This window comes from Saccopteryx leptura, chromosome 6, assembly GCF_036850995.1.
Source record: "Saccopteryx leptura isolate mSacLep1 chromosome 6, mSacLep1_pri_phased_curated, whole genome shotgun sequence".
NCBI lineage: Eukaryota > Metazoa > Chordata > Mammalia > Chiroptera > Emballonuridae > Saccopteryx > Saccopteryx leptura.
Window position 1 is genome coordinate 108690671 of NC_089508.1, and position 14468 is coordinate 108705138.

The 14468-nt window shown below is 35.4% G+C and overlaps 1 protein-coding gene across 1 annotated transcript in view; it reads right to left on the minus strand.

The window, feature by feature from the left end:
• The window catches only part of SLC25A21 (solute carrier family 25 member 21), a 531270-nt gene that overhangs the window by 450209 nt on the left and 66593 nt on the right, over window positions 1-14468 (minus strand). The window lies entirely within an intron of this gene.

A 14468-nucleotide genomic window follows, 5' to 3' on the forward strand; every position in this document is an offset into this window, starting at 1 on the left:
CGTTTCCAACTTCAGAAAATACAACATAGGGCCTATTTTTCTCATCCTATGCACTTTGTGTAACTGCACTGACTTCCAGAGCTTCAATTACCATCCATGTACTAGTAGTCACCTTCTTTGGACCTGCTCATCTAAATTTCTAATAAACAACAGCTTACTTGGTATCTCATAAGCCCTCCAATGCATCATGTTCAGAAGTGAACTCATGTCCTTCTTCCCTGTCTCTTCCCTTCCCCAGCTTTCCCCCTATGTTCCCTGTCTTCAGTGTCTATGCATGTAGCACAAATGATTTAATCCAAGGATCTCTTTGACTCTTCTGTCTCATCCTAGTCATGACCAAGCCCTGTCAACCTGCCTTCTCAAATATCACTTTGATATCTATTTATCTCTATCTCCACCATGATCCTAAGTCATTACTATCTCTACCAATTTTGCCGAAACAGCATCCTAGTCAGTCTATTTGCCACTAATATTACTCCTATCGAACCCATTTACTCTCACAAAACCCTTGTGGGAATCCTTCTTGAAGTAATTAATCCTCATGAAACACAAATCTGGCCATGACACTCCGTTAATGCTCCTCAGTAATTTCTCATTATGCTATAATCAAGTCTAAACACCTTCATTTAAAAGACTTTATCTAACCTGTGCCACTTCCCAGCTGCTTCAACTTTATTTCGTTTCCTTCCCATTCACATTGAGCATCCTTCAGTCCCCAGAACCTGCCATACTTTCAGCTGAAACATACTGTTCTCACTGCAATCCCCAATTCAAATGTCACCTTTTTAAGGCCATCTTTCTTTGCGTAAACCTAGATCAAGGTCCTGGCTATGCTTGTAAATCACGCTAACTTCTATTGTATCACTCATCACATACTGTTGTAATTGTGTACAGTGTCTTCTTCACTTTATGTTCCATGACAACAGAGACCACGTTTGCCATATTAACTGCAACTAAACACCACATTAGAAACTCCTCGGTACCTAAGTTGTCTTTAGAATAAAGCTAGGAGAGTATAAAAATGCAGCAACTCTGCCACACTGCTTGGAAAACCATAGTGACTTTCTAAGTGGCCCTTCCAAAGGTAGTAGTAAAAGAGTGGGCTTTGTAAACACACCTAGTCTAGAACTTTGATTCCACCTATTTCGCCCTGTCTCCTTAAAGCTTTGGCAAAAGGGAGTGGTGATGCCTGCCTATCTCACATGATGACTGCGAGCACTGAATTAGTACCTATAAATCTCCTGGCACAAGTAAAGGACCTAGCCCATAGTAAGTATTCAAAAAATGTTTGTTTTCTTCCTTATTCCGTTCTCAAGTCCCCCTCAGGTACCTACATTTACCATGTGGAAATCACACAGCCACTGGACAAAACAGGAAACATTCAGATCTGATCTTAGCAGGTTTCATTCTGTAGGTCATCTTCGCAGCAGTTTGGTATATTATTTTTCCTATAGAAATTAGGGATTATTGTTTTTTTTTAAGTGGTTCTTCCACAATAATAAATAAGGGGTATTTTATAATTTTGTGTTTAACACAGCTAAAATTCAGTACAGCAACCTAAGTAAAACCACTTATTGTTTAATAAAACTTTATATAGGTTTCAGGTGTACAATTCTAAAATATATCATCTGTATATTGTATTGTGTTTACCACTCCAAGTCAAGCCTCCTACCATCACCATTTATCTCCACTATACCCTCTTCAATCTCCCCCCAACCCTGTCTGTAATTTTTTTTTTTTTGCTTAATACCTTCACCTTTCACACCAAGCCTCCCAGCCCCCCACCCCTCTGATAGCTGTCAGTCTGTTCTCTACATCTTTGAGGCTGTTTCTATTTTGTTCATTAGATTCCATATATGAGTAAAATCATATGATATTTGTCTTTCTCTGTCTGGCTTATTTCACTTAACATAATAATCTCCAGGTCCATCCATGCTGTTGCAAAAGTTAAGATTTCCTTCTTTTTTTCTATAGCTGAGTAGTATCCCGTTGTGTAAATGTACCACAGTACTTTTATATGCTCATCTACTGCTGTGTCATAGGCAGTTTCATTTTTAATTTTTTGAGGTAATTTCATATTGTTTTCAATATCGGCTGCACCAGTCTGCATTCCCACCAGCAGGCCACAAGGGTTGCCTTTTCTCCACATCCTCACCAACACTTGTTGTTTGCTGGTTTAGAGATAAATGGTAGCCATTCTGACAGGTGTGAGGTGATAGCTCATGGTGGTTTTAATTTGCATTTCTCTAATGATTAGTGATGTTGAGCATTTTTTCATCTGCCTATTGGCCATCTGTATGTCTTCTTTGGAGAAGTGTCTATTCAGGTTTGTTGCCCATTTTTTAATTCATTGTTTTGGAAGTTGGGTTTTTTTTGTTTTTTTGTGGTTTTTTTTGGTGTTGAGTTGTATAAATTCCTTATAAATTTTGGATATTAACCACTTATCAAATGTATCACTGGTGAATATATTCTCCCATTCAGTGGGTTGTCTCTTCATTTTGTTGAAGGTTTGTTTACCCTGAGAATAAGAGTTATAACAGAACAGGAATCAATTCTTTCAGTCCACACAGTACTATAAAGTGGATTCACAAATTTGTTTATTCATTCAAAGAGTATATTGAGCCTACTATATGTCAGGCACTGATACACTGTTCTAGGCCATGTACATGTATGTACTTCTAGAGATAATGTAGTATCTGAAACACGTTCATAGTTTTATCTAACAAGTATTATCCACCATGATTAGTCTTCTTCCTAACTATAACAACAACATATGCTAAGTACTTACTATAATACCAAGTACTTTACATCATTTACTCTTCACAACAATTATATAAGGCAGGAGTTATTATAGTCCCCATTTTACCAGATGAAGAAAAAAAGATGTGGAAAGAATATTTAATGCGTCCAAGGTCACCCAGCTGACAACCAAAACAAACCCAAATACAAACCAAGTCTCTAAAGTCTAAATCAGGCAACTCAAAGTCTGATCCTCCATGGGCTGGCAGTGTCAACAGCTCCTGGGAGCTTGTTAAAAATACAGAAACTACTGAATCATAATCTCAAGAAGTGTGGCCCAGCCATGGGTTTTGACAAGCCCTCCATGTGATCTTATGCACGCTAAAGTTGGATCAGTGTTGCTCTAAACCACTATTCTACATATGCTTTTTAGCTTCCCTAATTCACAAATTACTAATGGTACTAGATCATATTATTGCTTGCTTGCATTTAAGAATTTTAGCTTTCATCGCAGTTGTCCTTTTGGGTTGGTGAAAATACAACTTTGCACCATATTCTTTAAGCAGGATGACTATGCATCGTAATTCTCCTGGCACAGCCCCATCAAACTTGTTGCCTTGATATAATTAGCTGTAACCTTTCACTCTCACAAGTGCCATAGTTTGGGTTAGAAATCACAGGGCGGCCCTACCTATAAACCACTCCTTGCCCTGGTGCCACTCTCTTCAACTTCATGTTCTCCCATTCCTCCGTCACTTCTGTGCACTAGCGACAATCATAGTTTTCTTTCAGTTCCTTTCATTTTCAAACTCACTCGTAATGAAAGGGCTTAACACTTCTGTTCCTTCTTCCGGGGAGGCTCGTCCTCTAGATCTCAGAATGATCTGCTCCTCCTCAGTGGCACCCCAAGAGTGAGATGATAGGAGCAGCCACCCTGTGTACAGGTAATTTAGAGAATTTTATAACAATAGTAAAAGCAACTAGAACACGGTCATCAGCAATTCTTAATAATGTTAGTGAAAATATACTGCTCCCTTCCCCCCCTCCCAAAATTGTTACTTGCCCTTTAATAAACATTGTATTCTTCAAGGAAGCTAATTTGGAGAAATCCCAGGTATACAGATGGACTTCAACAAACAAAGACATAGATAATTACATTCATCTCAAAAGAAAATCACTAATAGACTTAGAATAGTTATATTTTGAGTAGCTTGTGTCTCTAAACCCTATGTTACCACATTGCTCAGTTTAAGCAATAAAATCGAAATAAATTGTGGTAGCACAGTGATTGAAAAGATGAAGAAACAGAACTTGAGTTACTTTAGTTCTGTCATGCTTGTTTTTAACTTCTTGTGATTTTTATTTGTGTTCAATATTTAAAACATAGGGAAATCCAAGGGAGCCAGAATAGCCAAAATGGTCTTCAAAAGAAACAAAGTTGGGGAATTCACACTTCTCAATTTCAAAAATTTCCTCAAAGCTGCAGTAATCAAGACAATGTGGTACTGGCATCAGGACTGTCACATATGTCATTGAAATGGAGTTGAGAGTACAGAAATAAATGCTCACATTTACACTCAATTAATTTTTGACAAAAGTGCCAAAACAATTCAATGGGGAAAAAAGTGGTTTCAGCACATAGTGCTGGAACAACTGGATATCCATATGCAGAAGAATAAAGTTGGATCTGTGTCTCAAATCAACTCAAAATGTACCAAAGACCTAAATGCAAGAGCTCAAACTATAAAACTTTTGAAAAGACGAGAGGCATATATTTAGGTTGTTTCCATATCTTGGCTATTGTAAATAATGCTACAATTGAACACAGGAGGCATATAGCTTTTGAAATTGGTGTGCAACTAAGGAATATAAAATAAAAAATTGAAAAAATATAAACAATATAAGAGTATATAATAAAAGAACATAGGTTTAAATCTTTATAATATCTTTTAAAACTTTCTTTTTTTAAAGATGTATTGATTTTAGAGAGGAGAGAGAGAGAGAGAAGCAGGGGGAGGAGCAGGAAGCCTCAATTCTCATATGTGCCTGGACCAGGGAAGCCAGGGTTTTGAACCAGTGACCTCAGCGTTCCAGGCCGATGCTTTATCTACTATGCCACCACAGGTCAGGCTTGGATTAAATTACAGTTTCTTAGGTATTACACCAACAGCACAAACAACAAAGGGAAAATTAATTCATGAAAATTGAAAACATTTACCTTGAAAGGATACCATCAAAAAGAGCAAAAGACAGCCAATAGAGAAAATATTGTAAATTATATATCTGATATAGAACTTGTATCTAAAATATATAAATAATCTTTACAACTCAATAATAAAAAGACAAATAACGCAATTAAAAATAGGCAAAGAAAATATACAAATGCCAGTAAGAAAATGAAAAGATGCTTGACATCATTAGTCATCATGGAAACACAAATCAAAATCACAATGAACTACCACTTCATACCCACTAGGATGCACAGAATCAAAATGTCAAGATAATAACAAGTATTGACAAGGATATGAAAAAGTTAGAACCCTCATACATTGCTGGTGGGAATGTAAAATAGGGTATCATTCAGTCTGGAAAACATTCTGGCAGTTCCTCAAAAGATTTAACATAAAGTTGCCATATAACCTGGCAATTCCACTCTGGTTATATACACTCCAAACTACAAACATGTGTTCACATAAAAACTTGTATATTAGTGTTTATAGTAGCATTAAGTATCCATAATAACAAAACTGTGGAAACAACCCAAAATGTCTACCAATTGATGAATGGATAAATAAAATGTGGTATACCCATACTAGAATATTATTCAGCAATGAAAAAGAATGAATACTGATACATACTACAATACAAATGAACATTCAAAACATGATGTTAAGTGAAAGATGCTGGTCATAAATGAGAGCAAATTTATTAAATAGTATGTGTATCTCAACAGAGTTGTTCAAATAATAGAGGTTTAAAACACTGAAGCACAATGCAAACAGCATACTATGTAAGATATGTTATTTTCCCCTTCTAAAAAAAGACAATGTCATTAAAAAGTACTAATCCATTACTCTCCTGTAATATTTATTTCTGGCTATTATTATCATTCTTTTCATTACCTGATTACTCCTAAAAATAATTTTGGTTAAAGAGGAGGTGAATATTAAAAATTATTCATCCTAGGTGCTAGTCTAGAAATGTCAGTTGCTTTGTTTTATTATTTAGATTTTGCTCAAATATCAGCATCTCAGAAACATTCTCTAACCACTCTTTTTAGAATAGATACCACTTCATGCCCCAAATGACATCACTTTCTATCCCCTTATTTAGCTTTACTTTCTTCATAACTTTTATCATTTTAAATATTATATTCTTGCTTTGTTTATTCTTTTTATTAGAATGTTTATTCTCCTTTATTAGAATATTAGTTCATTAAAGGACTACCTGCCTTGTTCATTCTGGTATACATTCAGTCAATTTTTGGTGAATAAATAAACATTAAAAAAAATAGCAAAAAAAAATAATAGCTATTGCTTACATTCGCCTACAAAAATGATTTAAAAATAGTTTTATCTTTGTGCACAATTTGTTTTTGTTTTCTTTTTACTTTGAGATAAAAACATTGATCTGACTCTTCTCATCAGGGGTATGTGGACATCATATTCTGCTAGAAACTTCAAAGATATTTGGACAATCAAAATCCCTTTGTCTAGGAGTTTAAAATTAAAAAAAAAATGTATGAAATTTTATACCTTTGCATTCATTGTCTTCAATGAGGCTTATGAGTTGTAATCCATTCAATTCTGCAATGTTTCTTTCTTAATGTTACAAAAATAAAACAAAATTTTTTAAAGCTAATCAGCTTAGATTATACCAGAATTCATTACTCTAGCCTAGTGATAAAAACCAGTCTCCTTTATTGAACCTAAATATTTCTGGACTTTGTTAAACAGATTTCAAAACATTCACTTTTGAAAACTTGACAAATTTTTATAGAAACTACTTCTTAGAGTCTAGATTTTCTTTTTATTATTGTTATTTTATCTCCTTTTCAAAATAATAGTTATATATTTAAAACAAAGCAGAACTCTGTCATAATGTGGTTCAATATTATAATTGTTTAGGTAGGCCACAGGTCAAATCCTGTCCCTCCCAAAACATGACAATCATACATAGTATAAACTTGATCACATTGTTAGCCTATAACCTTTTAGTTAGTCATAAGCTGGGATATGAAAGTTAAGAAAAAAAGGATATTACTATATGTACAGTTATTTTAACATAATATCCCTTATATTCTTTGGAATACTGTTCCATAATATCTTTTGAATGATAAATTTGGTGGATTGAGATTTTGTGTAGCTCCTCAGCTACTTAACCAAACTAAAGGCTGCTTTACAGATGGTTAAAGGCTTTGGATCTGAAGTCAGAATGCCTATGTTCGAATCCCCAACCTAGCATTTACTCACTGCCACGTTGTTCAATTTACTTATCCTTTCTATACCTCATTTTTATGAACTTTTAAGGTAAAGATAATAACAGTACCCATCTCAAAGGGTTTTGATGATTAAATAAATTAATTCATGTGGGGTACTTAAAACAGTGCTTGTTACAGAGGATGCTATCAATAAGTGCTAGCCATTTTTTTAGATTGAAAGGAAAAAGACTTAAAATTAAAGGCTTAGTTACCACTAATACATCAATTAAAAATAAAAAGATACCATTTCACACATTTTAATATAAAATGAGTAGGAAGACTTGATTTTAGCCTCAGATTTTTAATGTATAATAATACTCTATTTTTGCAGCTAAAGTAATGCCTTTCTGAAAGGAAAATTTAGGCAGAAACCTAAAAGATGCAAGATTGTTTTCTTATACTTTTGCAACCTAGTAGAAAAAAAAGAATCCTTGGCCCTCCTGCTAAGTTTAGACTAGACGCTTTCCTTAAACAGTCACATATTTCTTCATTAAACTGTTTTTTAATGGCCCTTTTGATGACTGCCAGTTTCCTCCACAATAAAAGAAGTTTTGACCTGTGAATTCATTTTTTTTAATCTAGTAATAACTTTGAATACATTAACTGAGCATCATGGACCAAATAAGGAGGCAATTAGTTATGTTTTCCATCATCTGACTGAAATAAAAATGAATCAACTTCATCACTAAACTTAAAAGGTTGTCTTCATTGGCAAAGGAGTCTAAACATTGTTCTGCTAATTCAAGTTCCTTTTAGAAAGTAAGGAAAGTTGAATTATCTGTGACCTGAAAACAACGAGTTTCATTTTCCCTTTTCTTCTGTAAAGGCTAGTCAAGAGACCTACTACAGTTCTAAAGAAGCACTCCTCATAAAATTACTCTAAAAGAACTCATTACTTAGAGCATTGCCTACCAGGTATGATCTAGCACCACATCATTTTCACAAACAGAGGTTATTTATTTTCCTTCCTCATTCATTCTTTATTTTCCTTTCTCACTCATCTAGATACTGGGATGACATGATGAATGCATCTACTCATCAAGCTACCTTCTCTGTTAAACAGACATCACAGATAATCAACTCATCAACTAGTTATAACAAGTCAGAAATGAGACAACCATGAGTTAGTCTGTAATCGTAGTGCAAACACTCTAACCATGTTTGCTTTTTGTAAAAGCACGTCCTTTCTTTTCAAGCCCTTAGTTTTTCTAGATAGCAGCTAAAACTATTTTTAAAAACACATACATCGAACACAACATCATCGTTTTATGCCTCTCCACGTAGTTTGTGGGAGTTACGTCGAACCCTACAGGAAACACTGCCTCACCAATGCATACTGGAAAAGACCCTCATTTTCAGGTGCACTTTCTTTGGGGTTTCCAAAAAGAAAGTCAATCAGTTTTAACATTAAATATGTCACTACAGCTTTGGGGATTTTCATATCATAAAATTAAAAACACAGTTGGGACTTATTGAAAATTCACAGTTGAATGTTTAAGTATATATTAGAATGTTTCTCTTGAAAAATGTATCTTTTCAAGAGAAACATATATCCCTAATTATTTTCTAATTATTTGCTTAAGTTGTTGTTAAAATATCATAATACCTAACAAGCTCTAATTTTAAATACTCTAATTTGCAGATGCTGTCTCTGTAGGATTCACTTTTTTAAAAAAGTTGAGGAATAATGATATAACATAAAGATAATTATAGAGGTAATGCTATAAAGTAAAGATAATTAATAAATCATTTTATGTTTAAAATCAATTAGCTAACTGGGCAGCTAAATGAAAGAGTACAAAACCCTTCCTAATGCTCAAGGGTTCTTCCTGTGAATACAGGTCTGCTGCAGACTTTTCTGTCAGGCAACGTCTCTGGGTTGAGAATGGATCCCTGCCAAGTCTCTGAAAATCGATTGTTCGAAAATCTTAATTATAAGAAAGTAAACAAAGAGCGGGTTGAAGCAGTGCAGAGTCCTAATGAGTTAATATAACAAAACTCAAGCAAAGTCAACTCTCTTCAAAGCCAGCAAGCCCGGCTCTGACAGTCATCCATCAAACTGAAGGTCTCCTTAGTAAATGCCAATTATAGGGCATATATGCACAGACGTGGCTAGCATAAGCCATCGGATCACTTCCTTCTGAGAAAACTGGTGACCAAGAAAACACCCAGGCAGTGCAAGTGACCAGCCCACCCGACAGTAAGACTTGCTTCTGATCGGAATACCAACCAGTATTATTTCTCTCCCTCTTTTTTTCAACTTTGGAAAAGTTCAGAACCACACAGAATTTTGTTTGGGGTTATACAAATTCCTTCACAATTTGTATAGAAGTCTAACATAACTTTTTAAAAGCCATGACATGCCCATAATGTATACAGAGTCTCTGACTTCCGCCGTAAGCGAGGCTTTTTCCTAACTTAATCATACTCAAATTTCACCCCTTTTAAAGATCCTGATTCAAAAATGTTCACTCATTCTCCACAGTCCACAGATTTATACCATCTCTTCCTGTGGTGTTTTATGTGCATAAATTAAAAAAGAATGGCCTCCAATGAGAATTAAAAGGTTGAAAAATACTATAGACTTTCTAAATTTCATATCCTTTTTCTTATTTTAATTCTCAAAATATGTGTGTTAACAAAATATATATAACAAATATATTTTCCTACACTCATAAAATAATCCATTCATGTTAGCCTTATTACCTAGAGGAAATGCTGGCTCAACTCAGGCCCATGTAACCAGCATATATGAGAAATAAACATATGACAACTCTTGAGAAATAGCTAAAATATGCCCTACTGGTACTTTAGCTCTTACTGTGAATTCAATTAGAATTCATGCCATTACATGATTCCCAACTTTCAAAAATGTTCCTCGGCTGCCTTTTCTGTTACCTACATGGCCAGATGCTGAGCTCATCCTCAAACAGGTTTCCTAATGGTACTTGATGACATCAGGGAGAGGGGAGGGACCTTTCTTAGAAATTATGGCCTGAGATCTTGTCCAGAAGCCACGGGCCAAAATTTCATTCCACGGCATTACTTGTTTAATGCAGGTAGGTGGGTTTTCAAAAAGAAGGATTATATTCTCCTATGATGACAGAGATAATTAATAGAGTAAATGAAAACATTCATGTTTGATATTTTTATGCAAATGGATTAGAATAGTCTGCATTAGCCCCAAGTTGATGTCTTATCTAATTGCCCTATAGTGACATCTTCCATCACACATATGGACCCGTGCTAAATTCATTTATTTCCATCTTGCCTGATAGTATGATGAATGGTCTGAGCTCCATTCAATTATTTAAAATGTGCAAAGAAACAGAAACAATGAAACTGGCAAAACCCTCTACATTCTTAGGAACAATTTAGGCTAATTAGCATCAACTTCTCCCCCATTCATCATACCCCTTTAGAAATATAAACAAACTGTCAGCTCTAACCTAACAAACAGATCACTGAGCTACTTAACACAAATTATTCTTACATGAAAAGCTCCTTCTCAGGCAATATTCTCCTTTAGGGCATCTGGGAAGCTGAGCTATTAAAATTGAAGACATATGTTCCAGTCAAATTCAACTCCCGGATTGTAATGATCTCTGTTGTGACAGTTTTCAGTCAGCATACTTGCTGCTGGCAACATAGCCCCAAGCCTGAGAGAAACAAAAGCCAAATGGAATGATGCAAGCAGAGCCCCAGATACAGAAGACACCTTCACACACTACCCAGAACGATTTAGTTAGCGGGGCTCACTCTTGTGATCTCCTGTTGCAGCTCAAAGGTTTACTGCATTTCATTGAGGATATAAGTGCAAAAAAGGTAACAAATGTGGTCTGTGATGAGATTGGGAATTTCATCATGTGTTATTTTTAAATGCATCCTAGGAAGCTGATGCTGCTTAGCTTTCAATATTTGGTTGAAGCTTGTAAGTCCTGGCCTATAATTTCAGAGAAGCTAAAGAGGGTCTAGTTGGAAGGGCCCAGATGGAGAGAAAGATAGCTTGCAGATAGACTGGGTATGACCCTCAAATAGACTACTTAGAAACTCTGAACTCCTTTCTTTCAACCAAGAGGAATAAAAATGAATGTTTACACCAGTGGTAGTCAACCTGGTCCCTACCGCCCACTAGTGGGCGGTAGCGGAGCAACCAAAGTATAAATAAAAAGATTTAACTATAGTAAGTTGTTTTATAAAGATTTATTCTGCCAAACTTGGCAAAAAGCCCACATAAAGTACTTGGTAAGTAATTATTATTATATGCTTTAACTTGCTGTAACTCTGCTTTATAAATTTTATAAAGCAAAGTTACTTCCCTACTTTATAAATCACCATTATTGTGGAACCGGTGGGCGGTTAAAAAATTTTACTACTAACAGAGATACAAAAGTGAGCGGTATGTATAAAAAGGTTGACTACCCCTGGTTTACACCATTACATACTGGGACTCTGTAGTTAATTCCCTTCCTGGGTATTAGAACCAGGTAACCGTTTCTTCATTCATAAGTGCAGCCACATAAGCACCATCTTCTCATTTTTGTCTGAGTTACACTCCGTAAAGTCAACATGAGCACTGAATTAGTGAATTCTGAACCTAGGTTAAGTTCCCGTGAGCCTCTGGTCTCATCCTTTTCATAAACTGATTGGTATGCAACCTTATTTTATGTGTGTTTTGTGTTATCTGTTTAAAGACACCTTATTTTATATATTGTTGATTTATTAACATTGACCTCACAACCAACAGCACTATACCTCACCCTTGAATAAAGCTTATCAGACACATGAATATTCTCATGATACATCACAGCCTTCTTGCGTTTTTAGGAACACTAGACAGCATTTCAGCACTATGCGTGGGGACCACGTTAAACAGTAAAATCACCAACCAAAAAAGCAACAAAATGTGAAAAACACTGCACTAAATAGACCATAAAAGGGCCACTTGTTCACAGTATAAGAGTTAAACAGGAAGACAGAGTGTCATCTTATTCAACCTTAGCTGGAAACATGACTTCAGATGACTAAAATTTTTTATAATTCTGCACATCTGTGAATGACCATGAAAACACCGCACATATTGGTTTTGAGATTACAAATAAATTTTGGCAAGTAGGCAAATTCACAAGTACTAAATCTGCAAATAATGAGGATCAACTGTATATACATTCATACATATACAGTGGCCTTAGATTTCCCTCTGAGTTATTTTAGTAAGATAGTGCCCTAGTCTGAAAATCAAGCTTCATTTATAAATGTAAAGTAATACCCCAACTTTTTAAAATTTTTCCCCAGCTTTTTTTCTCCCTCTATGGGTGGTTTTAACAGCCATAGTTATTTGCGGATGCAACACTGTGTGTATAATAAATTGCAACTGCAATTGACTAACCTCAGAAGGACTGACAAGTGACTAATTACTCCCACAGGTGGCCAACTGCTTTGGCAATTAGCCCATTGTAGGCACAATTCATAGCATGTAAGAAAGAGGCTTCCTTTTCAAAATATCCACACCTCCCTTTTGGAGGATGAATGGAAAAGAGAGGACTTACAGGAAAAAGGGGGGAGGTGTGAAGGGATAAGACGTAAATGGAAAAATTAATGGTTTCTTCAACAAACAAATAATTTAATCTGCTTTTTCTCCCAAAGTGGTAGAATTCCACCCAATCAGCCCCCACAAAATAAACTACAGTAATAACCTTAAAGAGAGCTCAGGCCATCTAGCTAAACAGTTTAAATAATTCTAAGGAAGATGGTCCATAAACAAATATTTTCTCTTTAGTTTCATATATGTTTCAGAAATATTTGAGTAATACACTAGCAGTTTTGGAGACTATTTTAACACATTCTTCATATCATATAGAAATTGCATAAGAGTTGTACTTAAAATGTGTATTTTTTTCAGTTATTAATCCATAATTACACTATTTCATTAGCTTCCTACAAAAATGTCTCTAAGCCCTAGATAACATTCCTATATCATAGTAATGTGGTCAAGTGTGGAATTTAAATTTTAAAGATTTCTTTCCATAACAGACTTCAATTGAGACTTAGGTGTTAAAATGTCTGTACCACCAATATGATCTACAAATCAATGCAATTCTTATCAACATTCCAATGGCAATTTTTACAGAAATAGAAGAAATCAATTCTAAAATTCCTATAGGACGACAAAAGGCCCTCAGAAGCCAAAGCAATCTTGAGCAAGAAGAGCAAAGCAGGAGGCATCACACTGCCTGATTTCAGAATGCACAAAAGCTAGAGTAATCATAACAGCACGCAACTGGCACAAAAACAGTTACAGAACAGCAACGGAACTGAGTACAGAGCTTAGAAGTAAATCTACATATTTCTATCTAGCTGATCTTTGACACAGGTTCCAAGAACACTCAAGGGGAAGAGGACAGTCTCTTCATTAAATGGTGTTGAGAAAACTGCACAAACACATGCAGAAAAATGAAATTGGACCATTATCTCACACCATGTACAAAAATCATTTCAAAATGGATTAAAGACTTAAACATAAAACCTGAAACTAAAGCTACTAGAAGGAAACAGGAAAAATGCTTCTTGACATTGGTCTGAGCAATGAGTTTTTTAATATAAACCCCAAAGCACAAGCAACAAAATTAAAAAATAGATACATAGGACAGCATCAAACTAATAAGCTTCTGCACCACAAAGGAAATAATCCACAGAGTGAAGCAACAATCTGCAGAATGGAAGAAAATATTTGCAAACCATCTGATAAGGAGTTAATATCCAAAATATATAAGGAACTCAAATAACAGCAAGAAAACAAGCAACCCAATTTAAAAACAGACAAAGGAGGCTCTGGCTGGTTGGCTCAGTGGTGGATTGTTGATCCAATGTGTGGAAGTCCCAGGTTTGATTCCCAGTCAGGGCACACAGGAGAAGTGACCATCTGCTTCTCCACCCCTCCACCCTTTTCTCTCTTTGTCTCTCTCTCACTTCTCCTCCCACAGCCATGGCTCGATTGACTCAAGCGCATTGGTCCAAGGCACTAAGGATAACTCCATGGAGTCTCTACCTCAGATGCTAAAAATAGCTCATTTATGCATGACACCAGATAGGCAGAGCATAGTCCCCAGATGGGGGCTGCTGTGTGAACTCCAGTGGGGGCACATGTGAGAGTCTGTCTCTCTCTCTCTCCTCCTCTTACTTAAATGATAATAAAAATAAATAAATAAATAAATAATAAATAAAACAAAGGACATGAATAGACATTTTT